This window comes from Anas platyrhynchos, chromosome 9 (genome assembly GCF_047663525.1).
Source record: "Anas platyrhynchos isolate ZD024472 breed Pekin duck chromosome 9, IASCAAS_PekinDuck_T2T, whole genome shotgun sequence".
Classification (NCBI taxonomy): domain Eukaryota; kingdom Metazoa; phylum Chordata; class Aves; order Anseriformes; family Anatidae; genus Anas; species Anas platyrhynchos.
The window spans coordinates 22,453,081-22,480,486 of NC_092595.1; the positions used below are offsets into that span (position 1 = coordinate 22,453,081).

The 27,406-nt window shown below is 37.8% G+C and overlaps 1 long non-coding RNA gene across 14 annotated transcripts in view; it reads right to left on the minus strand.

Annotated features, from left to right (window-relative positions):
• The window catches only part of LOC106018641 (uncharacterized), a 245,013-nt gene that overhangs the window by 78,394 nt on the left and 139,213 nt on the right, over window positions 1–27,406 (minus strand). For 6 of the 14 annotated variants that reach the window (XR_011811244.1, XR_011811246.1, XR_011811235.1 and 3 more), the window contains 4 exons: window positions 17,463–17,655; window positions 15,363–15,388; window positions 2,341–2,418; window positions 1,079–1,260 (listed from right to left, as the gene is read on the minus strand). The exons of 2 other annotated variants lie outside the window; for them this stretch is intronic. This is a non-coding gene — a long non-coding RNA (uncharacterized lncRNA). The remainder of the gene's footprint in view (window positions 1–1,078; window positions 1,261–2,340; window positions 2,419–15,362; window positions 15,389–17,462; window positions 17,656–27,406) is intronic. 6 more of the 14 variants (XR_011811243.1, XR_011811240.1, XR_011811247.1 and 3 more) reach the window with 4 other exon arrangements.

Genomic DNA, 27,406 nt, shown 5'->3' on the forward strand with positions numbered 1-27,406 from the left:
CATATTGGAAGATATAGTTTGATGTGCTAGAGTCTGAAGTATTAGTGCATATACAAAGACAATATATAAACAGTTGATACTGGGCCATTCAGGCGAGGGACAGTTTTCACATTAACATGGCTGTTTACTTTTTTTTTTTTGAGAGAAAGACAACGATCTTTTGGAGAACAAAGTCTATAAAATGTATTCCAGCTTTTTTTTTTTTTCAGGTTCATTACTAGAGATTTAATGACCTAATATTCCTTTAATCTCTATTTTTATGATTCTATTAAACAAATGATAAATAAAAAATTTCCTCTAGACACGCAGGGGGAAAAACATCACCAAAATATTGGAAAAGGATCCAGGTTTTCAGTCAGTTGAAGCCTCCCTAATTGGCTGGCATGTTTTTCCGCACTTATTACAGTGAATGCTGCCATCTGTTTCTTACTTCAAAAGAAATAGTCAAAATGATAAGCAAGCTAACAGAGAAGGAAGTCTTAAATGCATACAGAATATTTAAAAATGCATAGTATCCACTAACTCCCTGTGGATAGAATATCTTCAGTCTTGACATGATAATTACCAGTAGAAAAATTGTGACAGGCAAATATTCAACCAGCTTCCACTTCTGATAATGGGGCACATACAGATGAGATCATTTTGACTCCAGGTTTTCCATTACTCGCTTTGAGTTTTATGTTTTAAGTATCCCAGTAAGGGTGCTTCTTTGTAATGAGTCAGGCTGTGCACTGCCCATCCATTAGATCACAGGTTGTTGACTGAAGCATTGCATTAATACTGAAAAATCTGCTAACGTAAAACATTGTCCTCAACAGCACAAAGGGAAGCTTAATAAACAACAAGAGAAAGAGAATGAAAGAAAATAAACATACAGTGTTAAATAAAAAGATACATAAGAGATAGTATATATTCACTTCCAGCAGAGAGCTTATTTATCATTAACAATGCCTTCATCATTTCTGATTTCACAATTAATCAAATATGCACTCTGGCTTTTTTCCTAATTGTTAAGCATCATAATGAGGAACTGATATTCTAACACTTCAGTAGTTAGTTCTACCAAATGCTGCTTTACCTAAGGATTGCAAAATTGATTCTTCCAAAAACAGTCATGTCAAAGACTACTAGTCCACAAGCTACCATTGGACATTCACTTGTAAACTTAAGTGCTTCCAGACTATTCAGTGGAATACAGACTGTTATGGGTGTATAGTATAGGAAAACTCCTGTGCCAATCTGTATGGAAAAAGCCACAACCTGAAAAAAAAAAAAAAAAAATCATGGAAAATAACTATAGAACACAGGATGTGCAATTAATCACAGAAGTGACAATAGCATGAGTACAAAATACAGGAGGGGATTTCACTCACATGAAGCCTGTCATGCATCTTTTCACCCTAGCAGTTCAGGGGATAGTAGCAAGATTCACAGCTTCCCTTTGTCCCATTTTCTATCCATCTGACCACAGCAACCCAAATCTGGATTTGAATCTCTTTGTATTATGAGACTACAATAAATAAGTGCACTCTGCATCTCATGGCAGGAAAATACAGATACCATGGCTAAGGGGAACAAAAATCATTTGCAACAGAACTGGTTTTGTAGCATTCCAACTTTTTGTTGTGTTTCACCATAGACTTCATTAATTAACCTTTTTGCTTTCTTTTCTTCTTCTTATTATTATTTTAAAATTTATCCTCATGTCAATGACAATACTGTCTTGTTTGTTTTATAACTGCCTAAGTAACAAAAACACTGAGATAGACTGGTCAGGGCTAAGACATACCAAACACTAATTCCTTTCACTTCTATCAATAAACCATTGTACAGAAAGGCAATTTTAGAAGGAACAGGAGGTGATCATATATTTTTACTACAGGATGGTTAGCTAAGCTTCAGAGGTACCTGCTCAGGGCTGAACGCAAGCAAGTGGGAAGAACAGAAAACAAGATGGTGAAAAACAACAGTGGGGGAAAAAAAAAAAAAAAAGAGGTGACTAACAGGTCATTCATGAACATTTATATCAGAGCCTGTGAACCACAAAAGGTAAAGAAGGAAGGATATAAGCCTCAGACTAGAAAAAGAATTGTATCTTGACAGTGTCACAGCTCAGCTTACAAACAGGACTGATGACTACAGTTTGTGTTTTCCAACCCTTTTCTCCAGGGGTGTGTGTTTGTGTGTGTGTATACACACACAGTGAGAGAAACGGGGAATGGCCAAGAGCTCCTGGCTCTTGCTACCGTAAAAGGGAAAGCTGAGAAAGGGCAGGAAAGGCAGCACTTAAATCGCACAGGCAAAGGAGGTGTCTGTGCTATCGCAGTGGAGTGCACTTACTGTAGCCAAGGATTCAGCACAATTCTCAGGCAGACAGGTTTTTGGAAATGCAGATAAATTCAGTGGAGATATTTAAACCTGTAAACAGGATATAAAAAAACGTGGAAAATCAATCATCTCCTGTATGAGCTTCAGTAACTACTACACAAGTTTGGTCCGTCATAGGGGTACTATGCACTGGGATGCCTGAGTTCACAATTACCCCTTTATAAGAAACACTTCGTAAGCTAATATAAGTGAGTAACTATAGGTTGGATTAAGATATTTTTTGTTTGAAAAAGTGTTACCATTCTCTTGATGACAGAATACATAGCATCTCCTGTAATCAACCTTAAGTTACTTAGAGGAACCAAACTCCACTTGTCACAAATACATGTCTACTGTGACATGAGAACTGTGTTTTGATAAAGCAATTGGAAAACAATCCATTTGTCTGGAATAATAAAGTACAAGTGCTGTAGTGCGTTTAACATGCAATTGACATGCACCACAGAATGCTCTGCCCACAGTAAGAGACCCACTGAAGAAAGAAGTTGGACATAGACTCTATAATCTCTAATGGAAGGGAAGAAATGTCATTTACAACGCGTACAACATATAATACTGGTCAAATCAGTGCTGACAAATACATTTGCTGACAAACTCACTCTTTTTCCAATTACCAGCTCTTTCCAAACAGACTACTGTTGTGTTTTTTATTGTAATTGTGGAACAGACAATTGAAGTGCCTGAGCCAAAGCCCCAGATTCTCATCAGCTTCACTGGGCTATGGGAAAGGGCTGTAGATGAACAAACTATTTGAAGAATTCGTGAAATATTTATTTGGACTGTTTCACCCTTGTTATTTATGCTGTGTTACTGGTCATTCAAGCAATACATATTGTGTTGTTGTTTTTTCCAGCCTAAATATATGAAATCTTTTAATCATGGTATTAACTCTACAACTTCTGAGCAGGGGAAATGGAGAGGGAGGTGCCAGTCTCATCTATCTGGTAACTAACAATAGGATGTGTGGGGAGGTTCAGGCTGGACATTAGGAAAAATTGTTTACCATGGGGGTGGTCAAACACTGTAATGGGCTTCCTAGCAAGGTGGTTGATGCCCCATGCCTGTCAATGCTCAAGAAGCATTTGGATAATGCCCTCAATAACATGCTTAAACTTTTCATCAGCCCTGAAGTGGTCAGGCAGTTGGCTTTGATGATTGTCGTAGGTCCCTTCCAACTGACCTATTGCATATTAACAATTTATCAGCAAATATTTTTTACACAATAAATAGTCATACTCACAGGGGAATAAAACAATGTAAAGGACAGCCATTGTCCAAAAGTTTACGGAAGCACAAATATAGATGAATGGTTGATACTAAAAGACTGTGTTAAGTCTGCAACATTCAGAATTCAAGACAGTGTTTGCAAGTCACTGTATAGGTCATTAGTTTGATGCAGAAAAAGTCCCAGAACAGACTACAGCGTAAGCTGATGCACTGACTGTTGAAATCACCAGTACTTCTGTCCTTCCCATGAGCAGAGAGGAAATCAAACACTGCAATTAAATATGAGTGCTTCATTTTTCAGGATAATTTTTTGGTGCTTCATTTTTGGAATTGTATTATCTGCCTTTATAAGGGAAAGTAGTTGTCTTTATAATTCAACCTTACTACAGTCTGTTACAGTTAACAATAGCAATAGCATATCTTTTCCAAAGTCCTGTATGAAAAATCCTTCAGAGGATTTACTATTTAATACTGAAATTATGAGACACTTACCTCTGCAGAATAACATCACCTTTTCCTAATCCAACTGCCTTCTAATAGATTTGTTTGAGGACTCATGGGACATGCCAGATACAGAATGATAACAATCTGATTCTTAGCTGCTTCTAAATGTCTTAAGCAGCATGGGTGCTGCTTGCCTTTTTTCATATGAACATACCAGAAAGTTTCCCCTTGATATTTGAGCATTTTTTAAGATATTATCCATCTTTCCTATTTATAGAGGTTTTGTTTTTTTTTTTCCTTGAAATTCTCTCTCCTGAAATATATCTACCAGGTATTCTGATTATTTATATGCCATCTTGCATCAAAATCCCTTTTCAAGAAACATCCCCTGCAAAGTACTTTAATGGCCCAGAAATTCCTGAGTGATTGGTTGAGGCTCTGAACAACCACAAGACACCTTGTGGCACATCAAAGATATGTTTTCCATCTCTTTATTTGTATGTTTGTTTTCCAGGCATGGAATTATAACCTTCAATACAAAGAGCATACAAACAGAATAAAACCAGTCATTTTTAACATAATAAACTTGATCTACAGACGTGTTACTGAATTTACATTAATTTGTTCATTCTTGACACTATCTTGGTAGCAGCAAGCAGTGAACGTGAAGAAAATAACATTGGTTCCAGTGTTCAGTGTGGCACATATAAACATTTGTATAAACTACCCTGAAAACTCAAGGAAAAGGGAACTGGCAAATAACTATGGGTATGATGAGCTGAGCCAAGAATGTGATTTTGGACTGTTTCCATTGTGGTTTTCACTTCAGAGTAATTTGTATGATTTGGAAAGCTAGCAATATAACTCTGTGTAGGGATGGGTTATTCAAGGTAACCTCTATGTTTAAAGGATGGGGTATTTTTATAGCCATGGACCAAAAATGAGGTCACATGCTACAGCTACCTAGATCTCGGGAGACAGAGAATCCACTGTTCTTATTTTCTCACATTATCTTGTACAGTACAGAGACATGTATTTTACTGTTCTTAAAATACGTAGTTATTAATATGCTAATGGCATGGCAAGCAAAACAGCAAAGCCTAATAAAATATCCCTTTAGCAGAAATACTAACTTTTCATATTCTTTAAGGCTAGTGTTCACACTGAACCTCTCAGGAAATGCAGTGAAGTAGAAGCATAGGAATGTAATATTTGGAACTTTTAAAATGTATCGGACTTAAATGTATTCCCAGTTCATGTGCCAGCCCAGCCTATGTAAAATCTAGCAGATTTTCCCTGTGATAAATCTAGAACTATTATCTAGATAATAACTAGAAATCTTTAAGATGTTAAAAAGTTTAAAATTGTGGTTGGTACATGAAAACACAACAATTCAGTCCTCTGAGCTCATCAGTTCATTTCCCAGCTCTATTATTTCAGATACATTAGGCTGAAAACAGTATGCATTAAAGGACTACTATCCTTTAACCTATTTGGATGTGAATAATATTTTCTCTAGTACACACCAGATAAAATATGAAAATGTCAAACTTGAAATTAGTAGCTAAGGAATAAAGTTTTACAGTGGATATTTTAAAGATTTAAATCCAGATCCCCATCTGTGATGAAGTTTCAGTGTAGCAGAAAAACCTAATTTACATCAACAAAAAAATAAATCCAGAAAAATTATGTCAATATAAACATTCAACTCTCATTTCACTCCCTGCTCCTTGAAAAGAGTATAAGACTTCCAAGATTTCTATAGGACCAATCTCACATCAGTTCTGGAAATCATCCACACAAATTTAGAGAAATACTCAAAGGGTCAACATCCTGAGACTTCTTCATGTTCCTGGCTAAAAGCCAGATGAAGAAAAAACAAACAAAAAGTTAAAAATGATGTAAAGGATAATCAAAGGAATAATTAAACTATATGAAGTAAATAAAGCCACTGGTACTTAATAAACAAGAAACACTATTTTTGATGAAAGAAAACCCTAATAATACAGGTCTTAGGCTCTTTTTTTATCCCTATTCCCCACTAGAGTACACATTGTGGAAGCCATGGATGGGAGAAGCATGGCATGCTAGGGGCTGATGGGCCATCGCACTGTATCACTGATACGGGTGTAGTGTTGTACCCATAGGACGCACCCAGCAGGCTGCTGTGCTATGGTGCCCGTCCCTGTGACAACACAAGTAACTCCCTTACACACAGAGGGCAGGGTTAGAGCGTGCACACACAAACACGGCTTGGAAGCACCCTGTCTTCTCTCTACATCTTGTAATGGGATGCCAACCTTGAGCAATGCTTCTAGTCAAGTACAGGCCTGAATCCTATCACAAGGTCCCACATACGTGATACTGCTGCAGCATCACGGTCTGCTTCAGCTACAGGTAGGTATCTTGCTGCACTGCATGGATTTCCTCTCCACAGCATGTCTTTAAATCATTTCACTCCACAGCTAAGTTTGTAGATGCTGCTGACCATCAGGGAATTTTCCCTTAAACCTCTTTTCATTTCTCGTACATTTAGTATTTGTTAACATTTCTCATTTGAAACCTTCTTTGTTAATGTAGTTTAAGTTTGGTAATTTCCTAGATACATTGTGTTTATGTTCTGCACAGATGCTCAGTTATCTTTCATAAGCTCTGTTAGATCTCCGGGACTGCCTCTTTTTATCATCCCCACCTGACAAGAACTGAGCAGGTTCTGGTCTTCATTAGGGCAAGCAGTTACAGTCAAAGTATGCTTTCACTACCAGATACTAACTAATGTATGTTAAACATATTATGGACAGAAGGTGGTCTGATTTTTCCATGGGGCAAGTTAAAATCTACCGGGGAGAAAAGGATTTATGATGTTCTAGGGAATGTTCATAGCATTCGTAATAGCCTTTTCTGGATGAAGATTTTACTACGTACTTGAACTGGATTGCTTAACTGATACTTAAGATTGTAGGGTTTCCTCTGGAATACAACTTTAGTTTCATCTTAGATAAATTATTAAAAATGCTTTTTATAGCAAAAGAAAGAATTCTGCTAATACAAAAACCAGCTGAGAAAAATTTTCTGCCAGTAGAGTGTTATCAAAGATACACAAAAGCAACACTACTAAGACAGGCAGAGCGTAATGTGCTGTGCCAGGCACAGCAGCATCCTTTACCCCTCCTGCTGTTTGGCAATGCCACGTGATCAAGACTCAACACAAGACACAGACCAAAGTCCTTGTAATCCTTCTAGAAGGCTCTTGATATCATCTGTGACAAGGGAAAATGAGATTTGTGGATAATCTCAGCTCATCTTAGCTCCAAATGCCCACAAGGAAAATGTGACTGCAACCTGCACGTCTCATGCACACAATAGGCCCCCTTATCTTTTGCTCCTTTCTGGAATCACGTGGCTCAGGCAAAAGTAGAAACACAGGGATGGAATCTGGTCTACTAGACCATTATTTCTGATCTTGCACTTGTACTTGTACTTGCACTTGTAAAAGCCTTTTTTTTCCCCGAGCCACCCACCAGTGGGCTGTGTAGATCTGTGCTACTAAATGGAAAACAAAACAAAACAACAAAACAAAACAACAACAACAAAAAAAAACAACAAACAAACAAAAAACAGTTCTGTTGTGATTAGAAATGTTCTGTATGTCAACAAGGAGCAATATGTCTGCACCTTGGCTGTTTGTCCTAGAGGTTTATACCAGTGGTTATCACAAGTCTTTTCCAAAAGCTGGCACAGGACCGGCCAGAAAATAAGCCAAACTGCCCAGAAACAGGCAGAATCTTACAACAGTAAGGGGATGTGGTGCTGCCTTCTCTTCTTCACCTCCCTCCTCTCCAAGTCAATAAACAACAAGAAGAAAAAGCACAGACTGTCAAACCTGAATGGAAGAGACAATTCACTAGTTAAGCTCTAATTTCCATGTTCACTGAAAGTCCTCCTTTTTTTTTTTTTTTTTTTTTTAAGGAAAGTTTCCCTGTTCTTACATAACCTTCGACACTGCTGCAGCAGGCTAAGTGAGGGAACAAGATTAACAGATACGAGATATTTTTACTGCTTCACCCAAAGATTCACAGAATTTTCTGGGAATTTTAACACTTGTACAAACCAACGTGTGATTCTTCATGTTGCTATCAGTGCTATGAGAGAATCCTGCATAGCCTCCAAGTTGTACTGAACAATTTTACATAATTAGCATCCTTCTTCAAATTAATACATTTGCTAAATTGTTTTTGATAGAAACTAAAGCGCTATTATTAAGTATCTCTGCAAAATAATAAGGTTATCAAAGTGGAAGTCATTAAGCTGCCATTCCTACTGACTGTTGTGTGTTACCACCAATTTAGACATGCCAAATGGTTTCTGAGTTAACTTACAGGAAATGTATTTGCATGAATTGGCACAGTTTATGTGATCAAGGAAGATCAGTGAACCATAATGAATATGGTCAATATCTGGCCCAAAATATGACATCTATTTATCTAAATGCAATATCTAGGTTTCATTTTACTGCATCTCCTTCTGTTCCCCTCCTTTTCATAAGCACTTATTAAAAATTATGCTACTGTAAAAAGTGTATTCATTATTTTAAATGAACTCTGATTACAACACTGTTAACCACTGCTCCTCTAATATGATTTGCTTGCCTCACTACCACGAAGGATCCACTATCCAGCAAGTCTTCCAAACAATCACTCTGTCTCCAGCTCACAAGTCCACCGCAGATGGGAAAATCAGTAGCATTTTCCCACACTACTACAGCTCCATTGAATTTGAAGCTGAAGGTGTGATACCAGCCTCTCTACAGGTAGATGGAGCTTCAGCTGTAAAACACATGGCCCAGACCATGATAAAAATCCATTTTCTTCTCTATAACAGCTGTAATAATGTCAGAGCTCCTCAGATATGGAAAATTCTATTTATTTATTTTTTTTCTCTTGTGGAGGGAAAACAGCAAAAAGCCCTGTAATGTAGAGTAGCATGGGATATTAGAGTAAGCCTAGGATTCAGCAGTGTAAACCACAGGATTAAATTTCTTGGGCCATTTATAAAGGTCAGCATTTCAAAGTCTTCTGCCATGCATTTAACACCAAAATCAAATGTGATCCCCAGCCACATCTGCGTGATTTTGCTAATGGCACTGAATGTTTTAACACTCCCTGCTCAGTGCTGAAACCTCGTGCAGAGACTTGCGCTCCACCCAGAGCAGTTCCGCATGGGAATGTTTTCTGCAGATGAAAACAGTAATGCTCGTGTGGATCCATCAGCAGTACTCTGCTATCCTGTGTCCAAGACCAGGATCCTTGGCTTTCAGTGACCTTAAGAGTGTCAACAGTACTCATACAGGCATCTGAATCTGCAGTAAGAAGAACAAGACCACCTTGACACTGGATAGGAAGAACCCTGCCTCAGAGAGAGGTCCCCTACTGCAAATCATAAAAACATGAAAGTTCCCAATTTCCTCAGTTTTCTGTTTCCAAATTCTCAAAGTACATTACTGTATATGTTTACTCTGTTGTTACTCATAATATTCAAAGGTGTCTTCCTCTGAGCACCCACTTCAAGATACAGGTCTGAGTTTTGAAGGGGGCATGCTCCACACTTCACAGTGCTCATTGGGGGGAACTACATGTATATTTAGACATAAAACACATGAACATATCCCCAGCTACCAACCTGAAAATTTAAACCACAAAAAAAAAAAGTGCCCACACATATAGATCTTAAACAACTCCTTATTACAAAAACTCCATGTTTCCAAATGTAGGAGATAACAGAGGATTAGGCAAATTTACCAATAAATCTGAGTGTAACTATTCCTGTGCAAGAGAAAAAAAAGTCTACACATTTGACCTACTTACACACATTATCAGATATTTGAGAGCAAATCAAGAATTTGTTATTAAGAAATGAGACATGCAATCTTCGGAGCCAAAGTGGTCACTGGTGAACAGTAAAAACCTAATAATTTCCATATTTATTAAATAATCTATTGTTATTTCCTCCGGAAGTCATTGCACACAAAAAGTGAAAACAACCTGAGAAATCCTGGTGTCTCCTGCTATCCTCATTTGTTATTGTACAAGGAAAAAAAATATAAACTAACAAAAATTGAACAGATTAGCTTTTTTTACTTTGCTACTGGAATAATACAGAGAAAATTATTATAAGAAAAACACAATTCAGCTTCTGTTTATCCTTCTCTCTTTTTTTCCCCTGTCAGTCTTTCTAGGATTTCTTGTTTTCAGCAAAAAGAAGGAAAGGTTATTTTATAGAGGAAAGAGAAATGAGAAAGGAAGGAGAAGAAATAACAACAAAAGGAAAGATTATACACAACTTTATCTGTTACCAGTCAAAATAAAAGTGTTTTTTGTTTGTTTTGTTTTTCTCTAGTACTTCATCATAGTCCCAATCCGGCCTGTTCTAGCCTCAGCTTACACCCAATTTCTATTAGCATCATTATGTACATGTGCTTATATCAAAAGAAGAATACACTTCACATCATCAATTCTCAGAACCTGACAACAGATTTAACTGAAGAAAACTTGGAAAGGCTTCTCTAAGTCCCATAAACGTTTATAAAGGATAATAAATAAATAAAATAGAATATCATACCTGAAAATAGAAGCAATAGAAGGCCTAAATAAATCATACCAATGAACAAAAGAGGACTAGAAAATCTTCACAAGGTGCAAATAGTAAAACTGCATATAATATTAAGCATGTTAATATTGTATTAAAAGGCAAGCAGCTAAAAGTAGCCCAGAGAGCTTTCGGATATTTACAGGATAACTTAGTCTTCTTATGAAAGATGGTGGGGAAGTAAGATGTTGCAATTATCATGCAGAACTAGTCAGAATTCCAACTCATGTCCTGCATAGTCTTATCAAAGGTTGTTCAAAGTTTTACATTCTTTGTTGCTTAATTTTGTCTTCTGTGTTATAGCAGAAATTCTCTCACATTATCAACGCACATTAACATTTCCAAAATATATTCAAATCCATGCAAAAAGGAATAGAATACAGCTGTTGATGAGCAGGAGACTACAACTAACCAGATGCATAGCATATTCCTATAGCACGTCTAAAGCATCTCACTGATGCATGAAAAGCATCTCTTTAGCTTATGAGGCCATCACCCTCCATGAAGTTTAAGCAAGTTAAACTAACTGAGGATCTGTTCTTCAAATTTTGAAGAGGGTATCACAGAGCCTTTATTTAGAAGGCCAGGCTTACTTGATTTTTTTTAGCCATTTTTAACTAATTCCCTGAACAATTTTCAGAAGAAACAAATACTAACAAAATAGAGCATAGAGCTGCTATTTTAATAGCAATTAATACTAATTGCTTTCAATTCTTTTAGGTAAGCTAAGAACATTACCTCAAATCAAAGCAGAACCTTTAACATTTCTAATACATAAAGACACTGTCAAAAAATCTGTTTCTGAATATTAACTGTCAGGATGCTTTGATATATTAACCACAGAAAATGGCTGTAGAGTTGAATGAAAGATACTGATACATCTAACATGGAGAGTTCTAGAAACATTTACAGTTTCATACTACTTTTGATTGAAGAAAGTGCTTCCTCTGATTACATTTTCATAAAGAATAGGACTGAGAAACAATGTTCACATAAGCCAAGATTCTTTTTCCACAAAGGTTTCCCTTAGTAAACCATGCCAAAGAGTTAAAACATCAAACTTTAACTGAAACATCTTTGCCCTCCTTCCATTCCCTGCATAAACAGAAATATTTGAAAGGCAGCAGTGGTTCAAAACACCATTTAGGGCTACAAATTAGATTTTCATAATCTGTACACAAGACTAACACTATTCTAAGACAAAGTTTTTGCAAGAGGCCTATGCACACATTGCACCTTAATCTTTACCTGGAGGCAGTGACCTTTAGGACTAAAAATTTAACAACGAACCAAACTTAGCCCTCTCAAGTACTAAGTAGGTGCCTACACCTTGTAGCAAATCTAAAAACTCAGCTCAGATTTCAGAACCTAATATCTTCTACTCATCTATTACCTCATCCTGAAAGCACCTAACTTTCCTGCAAATGCTATTTTTTACTACTAATTGCTTTGATCCATGATCCAAGCCATGCAAGTTTTGACTTGGCTATAGCTATGCTCTTTTCCTACTTATTAAACATATCAGCAATCAGAAATCTGGCCTTTTCCAGTCTATCACTCCTTCCACCTAAGAGTTTACCTAACATGACTCATAGAGAAAACAGTTCTGCAAGTTAACTGAAATGCTCATCTTCCCCCTTCCTAGAGACGCATCAAGAGAAGTCTCTACTCACGGGACCCTCAGATATCCCAGGGTAGGGTGCTCTCAGGCCATCCTACTAAATCTAGGTTGCTTCCAGTGTTCAATCTACCCTGCATGAGTTGTTAATTAGAAAATAAAGCTTGCTCTAAAGCATTTTAGCTGCAGCCCACTCAGTATAATCACAGAGAACTCAACTTGATTTCAGCAGTATGCAGATGATACTCCAAGGAAAAAAAATAGGTAATAGCCTTCCAACTGCAAGTCATACTTCAATAAAATTACAATTTTTGGATAGAAAGTATAATTTTGTCAAAACTTCAGGGAGGAAGAATTCAAAGACATTATTGCTATAAGCTGCTAACATTTTATTTCAGTTGTAAAATCCTGCATTTGTGCTACAAACAAAACTGATTAAATCTAACTGGAATATTAAAAAGTCTTGGTGGTGGTGTTTTGTTTTGTTTTGTGTCTTTTTGTTGTTGTTGTTTTACTCATTTAGAATGAAACGAGATTTTGAAGACTCCAAATTTACAGCAGACACAAAGTCACTGTCTTGACTTGCTCCTTATTACAGGATTGGCACACAGAGAAAACAAACTACGGGCTTAAACAGGTTTCCAGTGAGATTCAATTTCTGTAAGTTTTTCTCCTTACGCAAATACCTAATTTCCCTCTAATCTAAGTTAACAGGGGTAGCTGGTTACAAAAATCTAAGTGCACATTAATAGATTCAGTAAAGGTAGTGACAGCTGTACCTGCAAAGATCTACCTCTATCATTCACCACAATGTAGTTGTAAGCTAAAGATGCTTTCTCATGTCATTACCTCAGAGAAAAGCCATACTGTAACCAGAAGCTGCTAAAATTTGTTAAATTATTAAGAGCTCAGTAATAGAAGTTGTGACAGACAGAGACAGTCAAGCAAACTCATCATTATAACAGTGCTGTGTCCTCACATGCCATATAAGATTGGCACATTTTCTCAACACAAAATTGCAAACACAAGCAAATCTGTAAGAGCTCTCATGATCCTCAGTGCAGGAAAAATCAGAAAATAAACTCCATGCAACAGCTTGAACAGCATCAAAAATTCTTATTGGTACGGGTGCTCAGACAAAGCCTGTGTTGTATTATGTGTTCATGGAGCAATCAACGGGTCATAATTAAAAGTTGCAGTACAAGCTAAGGAGGTGAAAGTGTTATGTATAGTGTGTTCCCTTACCAGTTGCAAACAGGAAAACAACAATAAGGTAAAGTAAAGTAAAGTGAGGTAAAAGTAAAAGTAAAGTTCCTCATGAAGTTTGTCCCTGTCAGGACAGAAGCATAATGTAACTCAGATGACAGGTATTTGCCACAAGAACTCGCACATTCATCTTCAAATAAACATCTTCCATGTAACTGAGTAAAGCAGAAACCAGACATTTTGCACAGTTTGGAAGCTGACCCTTGCTAGGAAATGCCCAGGGTAATAAATTCAGTATGCTTTGAAAACTTCTGATATATCTGTCATCAATTTGTGTTAGTCATTCTAACACAATAGGAAACAAATCAATTTTGACTTGAGACTTCTGTAATTCATATGATGCAAACTCAAAAGTAAAATTAAATTATTAAAAGTTACAAAAGAAATTGAGAGGAAATTTAAGTTTAAAAAAGAGAGTAAGAACAGTATCTTTCCACAAAATATTTCACTAAGCGTCTTCGTGCTGTCTGTTCTCTGGTATTGTGGTCTGTGTGTCACTATTAATTAGGATTCCCATTTTTCGATGTTTAAATTCAGAATTAATTCATTTGGGGTGAGATTTACTCCAAGAGCACACCAAGTCCCTGTTCAGAAAAGCTACTTGAGGCACCAACCTTATTGTCACAGCCAAGTTCTCTGTACATCGTTTGTTTGGTCAGCTTCCAAGATATGAACAAGATGCAGACTGGCTCTGGACAAGTGGCATTGATGTTCTGGTGCTGGTTCCAGCTCTTGCATTGATTTCTGGCTTCAGTAAACAGGCAAATGGCAGCAAACCTGCCCTAAGCTCATTTCATGGCACATGGATTTAATTTGCCCTTCCTCTTCTTTACGCCATTTAAAGACGAGCACTGTCTCGTTGTATTCTTTTCTTTTTACCATTAATATTGACCTGGTTTAATTGTATAGAAACATCTTCGCTGTTTTGATGGTACAAGTGCCACTTCTTTATGAATGCAGACATCCCTGCACATTGAGATAATTTACCTTTTATGCGTGCTTGGTTTGATTGTTTCTTTAAATAAATAAAAATTTCCTGAAAAAATCCAATCAGTTGATTTGTTCTTCTAAGGCTATGAATTTAATGCCAATGAGTAAAATGTTCATTGCATTGAAACCTCAGCCCAAAGGCACTTTAGCTCCTCATATTGGCAGAACATATTTGCCATATACTGTAAAAGTTTATACATTTATACTGTAGGAGAGGACTTTCACATGACAGGAACCTCAAGATCTCTTACAAATTGCTAGGCCTAATGTACTTCAATAGCCAAAATGAGCAAGTGAATGGGTAAAATAATTAGAAGATATTAGAATGAAACCTCAGCTCATACAAGTCAGGATATGGATTTATAGCATGGAGGATCTAAATTTGTTCCCTCCCATCTTTTGTTCTCTTGCATTTACCCCACGGGCCTGATTATTGTCATTTCAATGTTACCCAAATATAATTCATCTTTACACAAACTTTGTATTTTAATGCAGCTTTGTTTTTTGACTTCCTTGGAGAGTATTACTGAAAATAAAATGAAAAAAAAAAAACAAAACCACCATAGGATATAAAACCTTGATTTATATCCTAGTAATCTAGTAATTTCTGAATAATACTGGGGCAGAACAATAATGTAGCCTAAACAGCATTGGCCCTTATATTCACTTTTCACTTAAAAACACAACTGCCCACTAAAAATTAAACATAAGATATGAAAATCCCATCTGAGCATATTAATCTGTGCTCACATGTATCTTCCACAGGATGCGTGTATATACCTACCGGAATCTTGCAATTCCTCACCGTGTCTGGGTTGTAGCAGTTAAGAAGCAGAGGAAAGAAAAAAAAAAAAAAAGTAAAAAGAACACAGAAGACTAATTAAACATGGCATGAAAAGAGATCTACCAACAATATTCAAATCAACAGTGCAAGAACATAGCTCATAAGCAACTGATACACTGCAATATGCCCACAGAACATGTTTGTTGAATAAAGAACAAACTAAGCCTGCTTACAGATGAGTTACAAGCAGAGAAACAGACCCAAATCCATGGTATTGCTCACTGATGTCTTCTCCATTTTACCCCAGCGGAACTACCAGTAGAGTACTAAATAAGTAAAGGGGTGCTCTATACTCTTAATCTTCTAGTTATGGGTTAAATCATGCACATGATGCATTCTCCCAAGAGAAGGACTTGCAATCATAATTCAGAGCTGAAGACTACGCATCCTTGTGATGGGAAATGCTGGCAGTGCTGCAGGTTCCCCAGAAAGCACCTGTGTCTTTGCGCTGACAGAAGATAGGGTACCCTGGCAGGAAGCCGGGCACTTTCCTGTTGCCTAGCCCCGTGGAGTCAAGTTTGCATCTGAGCTTTACCTCTGAAGCTGGCAGACTTACACCTCAAGAAGGCAACTTTATAGTCAGAACATCTCCTTATATGCACTCTTCTGTTTCCACTTTCTGTAGAAGGAGCCCAGACCATCAGCTTTCAGGTCTTTAAAGGCAGCTGAGAGAAGTTCCACTTCGATAACCTTACAAAGACCTTATTTGCAGCAGCACTGCGCATCACAGGTTCATGGCTCATATCTATTTACTTCTTAGCATCACACTGCCCTCCATGCTGACTAGGATAAAACTTTAGACTCCTTAAACTTATTTGAGATCAAGTATATCATGAGCACTTTGATTTAGGAAATGCTCTTGCATAATACTGAGAGTCATTTTTCGTCGTCTGTGAACAGCAAGAATAGTTTTTATTGTATTGGATGCCCAAACCTTTCTGGACATAAATGTGGGGTTTTGTTGCTCGTTTCTTCTTCAAAGTCCATACTCAGCTTGGAACTCTTTGGCTTAGTACTCACTAATGCTCAAAAAAGAATACAGAGGAAATTCAATGGAAAAAATAGCTTTTGAGACATTTTTCAGGCACATCTATTCAGATGCATTGTTCAGGAATAAAACTACTTTGAAAAAGGGGAAAGAATGAAAAATATAAGTCATTTGCAGAATTCTAATTCACCTATGAGGGTGATCCTATTAATCAGCTTTCATATTGTTCCTGTTGACCTTTATCTGACAGTCACGCTATTACTACCCTACTGCTCCTTTTAAATCTACCTTCCTGCATCACTGAATAGGAAGAAAATAAGTTGGCTTAGAACAGGCCATGACCCCAAGCACATGAGAGACAAGTGCTGACTAATGTTGATTAATTTCCTCTGAGTCATGTTAACGTTGCTCTCCAGTCTGTCACTTCAGCTTGCAATGATGTGCACTGACTGCAACCCCAATCTTTTAAAAATACTGAAGTGTAAAGTGAGTGCTTCTGTAATAAAAGCCTAACTTAAAGAAAACACATCTTTCCAGGCTGAATCTGCTGTTAAGTGTTCTTCACCTTCCATCAGCACTGTAAGGGCATTTTCTGGTAGTTGGGTCAACAAGGCTACAGATTATTTCTATGAATACAAACTTGAGAAAGTTTTGAAAACAAAAAATCTGGATAAGGAGGAGTTTATACACTATAAACAATTTTAAATTAGTTACGTCTCACTGAAACATTTTGCTTCTGCTTGCCTCATTTGTATGACTTTCTATACATGGATGAAGCTCCATGAAGAGAGGTTACGGAACAGGTGAGCTCAGAACAAATAAAAGCTAGTACTTTTGAAAATATTTCTGACTCCATAAAGTGTTTGGAATTGCATTAATTACATTATTTCAGTCTTCAGAATAAGGCACCTACAATCTCTGAACTGCAAGAATTGAAGTGCCACAATGTAAGGTGACAAAAAATCTCATGCACCAACTAGGGGTCTGATGCACATGACTCAGCTATAAGAAAGCATTTCACTTCTATCATGATTCACAAATTGAAGCCTTACCCTTGGGTGCCAACACTGGTTGTTTCAGAGAACTTGGAAGGAAACAACAGCCTTATTTAAGCAGTCTTCTGCCACTGGAAGAAGCCATGCCTCTTTTATTCGGAATGAGAAGTCCACATTTACTGCCTCACAGCAGAGTGCCCAGGCCAGCAGCTGATGATGGACAGAGGCACGTGCACTGAGAGCCCATACACTGAAAATGGATCACAGTAGACAAAGGAAATTCAAGATCCCTGAGCTGGACTGAAGCACTTCTAAGCAAGCAAAATGGAAAGTATCTGAAGAATATCCGAAGGAATGATTTTCTCTATTACTAAGAGATTTTGATGTCTCCAGGATTACTGAACGTGTATTCCTCATAATCCCATCAATGTCATTAGACAGAAAAAACAAACATGCAAATCCCAAAGATATCCACTACACATTATCATTTACAAATTTTAATATTATTGTTAAGGACTTGCATCTATGTTTAGGCACCATCGTAAAAGATCTGCAAAGTACAATTCATCTGCCAATCTCATTACATTCACTGTGAACTGATGCTGCTGCTTACCTCTGAAAACCAGATTACTTGGTCAGACTTGTACCTTTTGAGTTAGCTGTACAAATTTTAAAATGTAGTTCATCAGGTTCAGCCTTATTCCCACTGAGTTCCATGATAAATGGCTCAGAATCAATTACCTCTGTGATCCCAAACAACTGATGATATATAAAATCTTTCTAATCCTGCTGTTTGATACAGAATACCCTTACAAAAACATGGAACAATACCACATATTGCAGAATGTGGCTATGTACCTCAGTTGCTCCTTGATATTGAGTTTCTTAAACCTCAAAGGCCTTGAATCCACTTCAGAAACACACACAAACCAATCATACATTCACACAGGAATATGTAAGTACGAAATTGTCTTAGATTGGAACTGTTTCTCAAAAAGCTATCACTTTTATGACTCATTCTGCATTCAATGCAAAATAATTGTACAGTTTGACAAAATGAGCAAGCCATTGAAAATTGAATATCATGATCCCAGTGTCTTCCAGTCTGTATGAGAAATCTGTATCTTTACACGAAACAGTTCCTGGTTTAGAATTTATAAGATTTTCCCCTCAACACCTGAAATTTCCTTATTTCTTTTCTAGATCCACTTCTCCACAATCCCAAGAATGACATTCAACAATTTATGTTCATCAGTGTGCATGTTTGAATCTATTTCTGAATATAAACATGTATACAAATATATACACATATATGACCATGAATCATATGAACCATCAGATGATACCCCTAGAACGAGCATAATTCTGACTACCCATTATGCCTGTAAGAATGCAGGGAAGCCCTTCTGGTAGTAGCCATAGTACGATGTATTTACACGCAACATCTTTCCAAAACCAAAGTGATGCCATACCCGTGGTAACTTAATTACATAGCAGTCAGATCCAAAGAAATTCAAGCTATTTTAGAAGTCATGAAAAACAAGTATAACTCAAGCTAAAAAAAGCTACCTTGAAGAAAACAGTCACATAAAAATATTTGCTATAAAAGGTCTTTTCATTAAAAAAAAAATAATAAATAAAGCTCATATAGACCAGAAGTAGTGTGTCTTTACTGCTCTGCCCTTAGTGGTCTGTGCTCTGCTCTGGAGCTTTTGTAGCTGGCTCAGAGCTCTTGGGTCTCACTCAGAGCTGGAGACAGCCCCATTCCTGGCAAAGGGAGGGCAAAAGAGACTGCTCCCATGTACTGTAGCTGGCAGCCTGGGTGTCCTGCCCCTTAGCATGTGGCCAAGGGGGCCTGTGAACCCACTGCCTTGAATCTTCCCCTGATTTTATTTAAGATTACGATGGAGGAGACCCCAGAATCTCTAGCATATGATTCTTTCACCCCTTGGAAGGAAATAGGACTGAATATTCCCTGCCTGTGAGGAAGTTCTCCACAGAAAGAAATACTAAATTTTATCATAGGACTCACATTTTAAATTATCAATGATTAAGTTTCACCTGAATGAGTGAGATACTCAATGAGGAAATATTCAACCTCATCAAAAAAATTACCAGTGGAAAGTGGTTGCAACTTTTAAATATCTACTATTGCTAAAATATTAATACAAGTTAGGAGATGTCTGTAGGGACATTAGCTCTCCTTGTGTTACTGCTCAGGCTGAGCCACTTCATCGATGGAGCTGGGTGCACAGCCCTGACAGAGACACCACAGCACCACCACCATGCCAGCACGCAGCAACTCTCCTCCATGGTGGGAGCCTGCTGGGCACTGTACAGTCACCACGTGCGCCAAGGGGTTCACAGCTTTAGCTGTGAAATTCCTGCCCTGAAAAATCAAAATATAATTACAATATGCACGTCCAATAAATGGAATGAGAGGACCTAATTCTTTTTGTGAAACAAATGTTTACTTTTAGACCATAGCAAAAAAAAGAGTTTCAATAATTTTGAAGCTTTTGTTTTTAGTCAGTCATTGATCAGCACATTGAGCATGGGCTCATTTTATAACCCTGTGTAGAAGGCAACATCTGACCACTAGCACAGAGTATTTTCACCTTCAGTTAAAACTACACACAAACTTCTAATACCAGTTTTTGTTTTTAAGACTCTTTATATTCCTGTTTAAACCACCCAGCTGTGAAGAGGTAGTGAGTAAACACGTTTAGGATGGAAAAACATTTTCTTCAGGCTATATTATGTAAACAGATGTGTGTGCAAGTGTATGCCTCTATGTTTGCATATGACCGGATCTACGGTAAGTTAAACAGAAGAACCTGACCTCATCTAAATGCTGATTTTTCATATACTTCCCACACTCCCCAAAAAAAAACCATAAAACAAAACAAACAACAACAAAAAAAAAAAAAAAAAAAAAAAAAAAAAAAAAAAAACTCAGTTTCATTCTGCACATTCCTAGGGGTGGCAGGTACAAGATGACAGACATGGGGTGAAAGCTTAGTCAGACTTCCTGGCTCAAGTAATGAGGCTGTGCAAGCTGAATAATACAACCTGGTTTAGGTACACACATCAGCCAGGTGCAACCAACACTGAGCTGACACTAACACGTGTAAGCCTCTGTGAAGTCCCTGGTGTCCGTTGATTCACCCACTTGTTCTCTTCTCCACATCCTTGTTTCTTTGACTTGGGCAGTGGTATTCATATTGCTTGGGCCAGCAGACAGGCTATAACGTTGGATGCACCTTGCCACATCCACACAGCCAGCTATAGGGCATAATATCCTAACTGGTGGCAACTGAAAAGCTCCCATCAGCTAAATTGAAGCTGTATCTAACCCTCCATCTTCAAGGAAGAATCTGTGCAGCCACCATCAGATGGTGCGTTTCTCACCAGACATCAACACCTGCTTTTGATATTGCTGGTAATTTAACCCCCACCTCCACCCCCCCCCCCCTTTTTTTTTTTAAAAAAAAAAAAAGAAAGACTTCTTAATGCAGTCCTCCAGCATTTTCTGTTTACTATAAGCTATGTGTATGCATGTCATGTGTCATTAATGTAAAAATATGCATATGATCACTTTGGCAAGGCTTACCAGTTACAGATGAAATCCTAGAAAAAGAAAATTAGACACCTAAAGCTATATTAGCATGATGCTACATACTAGGATTCATGTGACAAAAGCCAGGCCAAGCAGCCTAGAGGCAGATATTATTTCTCCTGCTCAGCCCAAGGTGCTTCCAGGAGGAACTGTGCCTGTGCAGGATCTGAGATGTCCAGATACTCCTCTAATCCAGGAGCTAACCTGCTCAGTAACAGTCCCTGAATATATTTAATGTTAAATACCATGCTAAAGTAATTCATTTTGGGTTTTTGTTTGGTTAGCATACAGCAAATCTGCCATGTACAAATGCAATTTCCATAGACACCAAAATAAGTAAAGGATTAATCCAGAGGAACTAGTGTGATTATTTTGGCAAATAGTATACATGCAAAGAATAGCTTTTAAATACAAGATGAATTTAACAAAATTTTCAACTATAAAAAGTTTCAAATAATCTTTCTTAAAAAAGTTTTCAAAGGGTAAAGCAACATGAAGATGGAATGAAATACACAGTTTTGGGACAAATAAAACGTTTCAAGTCAACTCAAAGCACTTCCAAGGCCAAAACAAAACTATCCAGTATTCCCATAACACCCATGAATAACACTGAAATGTGTGTGGTTTATAAACAGAAATAAATTTGCAAAATGTGACACCTCACTATTCTGAATCTATCACCTTGATTTATAAATTGTAAAATTGCACTGGTGTTTTATCTAGAACTGTATTTGTGTTCAGTTTCAATGCAACTTTCAGTGGAAGAACTTGAAGACCTTATTATAACATAACACAAAATGGAAAAAAAACAAAAAACAAAAAACAAAAAAAAAAAAAAAAAAAAAAAAAAAACAAGCCTGAGCGAGCTTCAGAAAGATATTTTTAGAGAAAAATAAGACTAATGTTTTACAAGGGCCTAAAAGCCAGTCCTGCCTCACTCTCTGACTGCCTGTTAGGGCTTTACTCTGGACTGCTACTGAGAAACATTTCTCTTAACAGCTACTCATGAAGCTGAGCACACCTAATATTTAGCCCCAGAAGCTCTCACTGCAGCCACAAAAGCTGTAACCATGGAAGGGTATGGAACAGCATCAATCCACCAAAAGCCTACTGCCACTGCTGCTGTCCAATACAAGGAAGTGAAAAATCTTGCAAGTCCTAAATAGAAAGCAGTAAGGTGTCAGGACTGGTTGGAAGACCGTGGAACAAGACAGGGATTAACTGGAGGCACAGGGTAGAGCACAGACAACTGTGGGGTGTAAGTATTGAAGGAGATGCACCTCTGTGTGCCTCTGAAAATGGACATTTTATTTCACAGCATTCTTAAAGCAAGTTCCTGCCAATACAGAGTACGAACAGAACATATAGATTGCTCGTATTTCAGGAATACGTAGATAAACTACAGCTTGCATTTAAACTAGTGGTTATAGAAATTAGAAGTTACTATAAAGGTGGCACATGGTAAAAAGGAGGAGTTTAAAAGAAAATGCAGTTAGGAAACAAATGTATTGTCTAGGGAACAGCAGTCTGAACTCCATTATAACATGTCATGATATACCAGTGTGAAGTTAATCAGAGATGTCCAGACCCATGCATCACTATTAATTACCAAAAAAAAAAAAAAATCTTCTAAATATAAACTCTATAAATAAATACTTGTAGGTATGTTTCAAAGGTATCATACATTACAGGACAAAGCGCAGATTTGAAAGACAGAAGTGTGAATAAAATTTCAATCAGCACTACTAGAAAATCACTCAGTGAAGGTGCAATCCTTCCTGGGTGTTCCCACATCCCCCACCCACTTGCCAAGTGGAGAGACTGAATCCTTTCCTCTGACTAGGCTGTAGGATTTCTGTATCTCCACTTTGTCCCTGTTGTGGAATAAAACAAGGAGGACTTCCACATCTGCAGTCTTTCTATCCTGAATACTTTCAAATCCACATCCTGCTAACCAAACCTATCCCAACGTTCTCAGAATGAGCTGCTCTGATACTTGGTTTTGCCAAGGGCTTCAGGAGGTAGAGGGTCTCCATTTCATGTCTTCCCTAGCCATATCCAATGCAGTTGTACTGGTTCCACCTTGCTAGAAACCACAGCTATTGCAACTGAAAGCAAACGTCATTCTAAATGCTAACACTGTCCTGTAAAACATCGTAATGCACACCACCACTGCAGGTGCCATGGGGTGCTTGCTTTGGTAGGACTTGGGTAAGAAACAGTGCCCTAATATACCAATCTTCTTATTTCACCAGGGAACAACATCTCATTAAAGATAATAAAAGCAAAATTCAAATGGTTTGGTCTTGCTCTGAGAGAAGTTAATTCCATAAAAGTGCTGTCTGCCTGGGAGCAAAGAGGCCAAGCAAAACAAATACCATAGGTAGCCTGGAAACTGGAGAGCCGCTGAGGTGGAGTGTCATCTGACAGGGCAGCGGGAGAGTTCAGAGGCTGTAAACACGTACCAAAAAAGTTGGGAAACAATTGCACCGAATTCTGGGCACCCATGGAGTGCGTGAAGTAATGGGAACCTCAGAAGGTTATCTAGCTAGGAATGGCAAACAGCAGCAAAACAGAGCTATGGCAACAGAGCCCCAGGGTGTGAGCTGGGGGCTCACCAGGAATGTCACACTGTAAGGATTCACACAGGCCAACTGGGAAACAGCTTTGTCCAAAATGAATTATTGCTAACAGAGGGCTAGAGTCACTCTGTAGATTCTGCCAGCAAGGTTCGGGCTTATAGTTTCACTCCCGTCTCTTAAGGCATGTCTACACTGCATATTTGGCCTGCAGCCTAGACTCAGGGGCTTTGGCCTGGCAAATCTCTTGACTGATTGCTGCTAGCATCCAAATTAGCACACAACCGGCATGCTCCCTGCTGAGGGGAGGCAACTGAGAGCCGAGAGGTGGTAAGGAACAATTTCTTAACCCCCCCCTTTTCAGCTGGTTTTGGAGTGCAAGTATAGGAGTGCTTCATCAGCTTCAATGCAGAGTCATCACGGGTTGGCCTGAACCCCTGCACCTGTGGCCGAGGCAGAGAAAGTGTTTTCCCCTCCAATCAGGTACAGCTGAAAGGTAGTGAGGAGCTGGTTTGTACTGCCTCTCAACTACTGCTTGCTGCTCTTAATGTAAATTTCTATGTTGACACGGCATTGAAGCATCTGCAAGCACCTCCAGGTCTTTGCTTCTCAGAAGAGAAACCTCAGTGTCACTGACTAGGCTCAGGGCAATGACACTATTTACTCAGCAGCGTGGATGGTTAGTAAACGGCGACATAAACATTGATTCAGGCCCAAGCCAAACACAAAATGCAAACTTGGCCCAAGTAGGGCCCAGTTTTCCAGTAATTTTATTCTGCCAAGAAAGCAAGAAGAGCAATTAAAGAGGGATGAACTGACAGTGGAAAAGCAAAGTCAAACAATAGGACATGTCTGCAACCCACCATTACTGCCACAACAGAGGTAATACAAGCAAACCTATAAACATGCCTCTAATCGTGAGGATGCTAGCTGGTCACAGATATTTAATTCATATCAGGATACAGCACAACTGAATTAGCATGGACCGTGTCCATGAACTATTTAATTGGGTATGGTGCCCAGCAGCACAACTGCACTCCTCACAGCTTTTCAAAAGAAACCTCTTCAGACTCCTGCTGCATTTTGATGTTCTACCAAACAAGTTAGCAGGCAAAAACATTTCCAATTAAGAAAGAATAATAATTAAACACTGGAAGAACATAGATACAAAATAAATGTCAGACTGGTGATCATAAGCATTCTTGGGGAAAAAAAAAAAAAAAAAAAACACTCCAAGAAATCAGTGTTACAAAAGAGGTGATAAATAATGTGACCATTTGCTTCTAGTCACAATGCATCCTATTTCAAGGCTGTAAAGCGTTGTAGCAAACTTTGCATTGTGTATTTACTGACCAAGAATAACTCAATGAATAACAGTGAAATAACAAGCCAATTTCAGAAAACCATGATGTTTGCAAACCATTAATGAACTGAAAAGAGGCAAGAGTCAAAGAGTCACAGAATAAGGTGTGTTGGTTTTGCTTTAAAAAAAAATTATTCACTCAGCTTTAGCCATGATCATTAATTACAAAATTAACAGGCATGTGACAATAGACTGATTAGTTTAGAATGTGCCTACCCTGAAATACAATTAATTAAGGAAAGCAATTGTGATAACAAGTAGCTGATTTGTACAATGAAATTAGATCTTGTCTTTTAATTATAAGAAATTGCATCCTCAACAGTCTGTCCAACCACTATCCAGGCCAGCCACTACACTGCAAATGAAGCAGAGACAACACACTTGAGCTGAAAAGGGTACAGAGAATATTCTTTGCCAAGGAATACACACTGAATCTACAGTAAATTATGCAACTCCTTTACTGGCCTTGGAGACTGTTAAATACAGCTATTATGGATGGATAACAATATTTGAATAATAAGAAAAAAATGCTATACCTGAGGCTAGCAATTATATGCTATCCCTAGAGCAGAGCTGCAAGGAAACATGGTAACGATGAGAAAGGTATTTGTTAGAAAGTAAACCTGCTGTTATTAGCTAATATACAGTATAACACACTTCGATCCTATTTAACTGAATAACATCATGTAAGTTACCACGATGATTTACTCTTACCAGAAGTAAATCCAGTCAACTACAGTACTTCTATATGAGATGCTGGAAACTGCCATGGCTTTTCTTTAAGACTGAGCATCCACTCAATGAAATCTGTCTCCATTAATGATGGAAACAGAAAAATGAGAACAAGCAAGAAATGTCACAACAGAATTTGTAAAATTTCTGCAAACTCTGACAGAATATTTTTCAGTGTTTGGGACTCTTCAAAAATGTTTCTTCCCTATGGACACTAATGCCACTTAGCATGAACTCAGCTGTAGCCCCTCCCATTTCTCAAAGAATTTACAGGACATAATTACAGGACCTCCTTCATGTGCACTGCTCTCACCTACTCCTCAAATTTTTGGGAAACTAACTTTTTTTCCTGGGTTCTCATCCCCGTGACACTGATATTAACCATAAAGTACAATTGCGCAAAGCTTAGCTCCTAAGGAAACCAGACTATAAAGCAGCATTCAGATTTACCTGCTTTTGAAACTCATTGCATCCATGTTTGAAGCTTTTCTGTTCATATCTGCAAACCTAGGAGGCTTGAATATTCACCTAAAAATGAGGGGTTTAGGGGGTCTGATCACATCACAAACCCAGAAGCTTCAGAGATTCATCCAACACCAGTGAAAATACAGCACTGTGAAGCAAAGCAAACATTTTAAATGATAGCACTAAAAACTCCACTACCAAAATATTCCAGTATAGTTTTGGATTGGTGCCATTCCTGTGCTGCAAAGTCACAACTATCTAGTTTTTTGCATTTGTTTTTCTTCAAGGCTATCAACTCAATAGTTTCTCTTCAGGACTTGCTCATTTTGATGCTGTTTTTTTCTTAAATATATCTGCCTTTATACAAATGTTGGATATCTCAGTTTTGCTTACACATCTAGTGCTCAGATGATTTGCTCTGATGGTGCTGGTAATCTGTGAAATTGAAATATGCAATAAAAAGCTTATGCAAAAGCAATTCAGAAATAAATCTGAGAACTGGAACCACGGCAAGAGAGGATGACACATCTATACCTGTTTCACAGAAACAGAAAATGTTAGTAGCCTTTACTAGTTCATCAATGCTCACACGTATAAAGTGTAGGGGATAATTTACAGTTAAATCTTACTCATTTGCTCCAGCAGCCTCTATAGATCAAAGAGAACCCAAACCTAGAAAAGTTAGGAAGGCTAAAGACCTTAGGATGTTCTACAGCAGTACTAGAATATTTGGTGCAAATAGCTACTGCATATCAAATGGACATAGAAAACAAACACTTGGCCCCCTTTTCTGTGCTCATGGAGGAAGAAGAATGAGAAAAAAAATAAATGTCTATTTAGAAGAGAAAACATGCGAAAATATGAAACACTCAGAGACAGGAACCTTTCACAAGCTGGCTTTCTGGAAAGCTAAGATCTTCGAAATTGTCACACTTCTTGAATGAAAGCACACTGGCATAATACCTATGTATTTGTTTTCTGTGAGTGTAATTTTCAGTTCAACCACCATTAAAATGAGAAATGGGTCATGTAGACACTGATCAATGGGTATGACACTAATAAAATAGCATACCTCGTTTCTTTTTTTCTTTATTTTGACATTAAGAGTCTTGTGAGAAACATCTAGAGAAAGACAGTGTGCACTCTATCAATATTATTTCATAATGATGCTCCTTTTTTTTGATGAATGCATGAAGTGAGAGATTTGGGTATTTCCATGGCAACTTTAAGTCTTTGTTTGTCT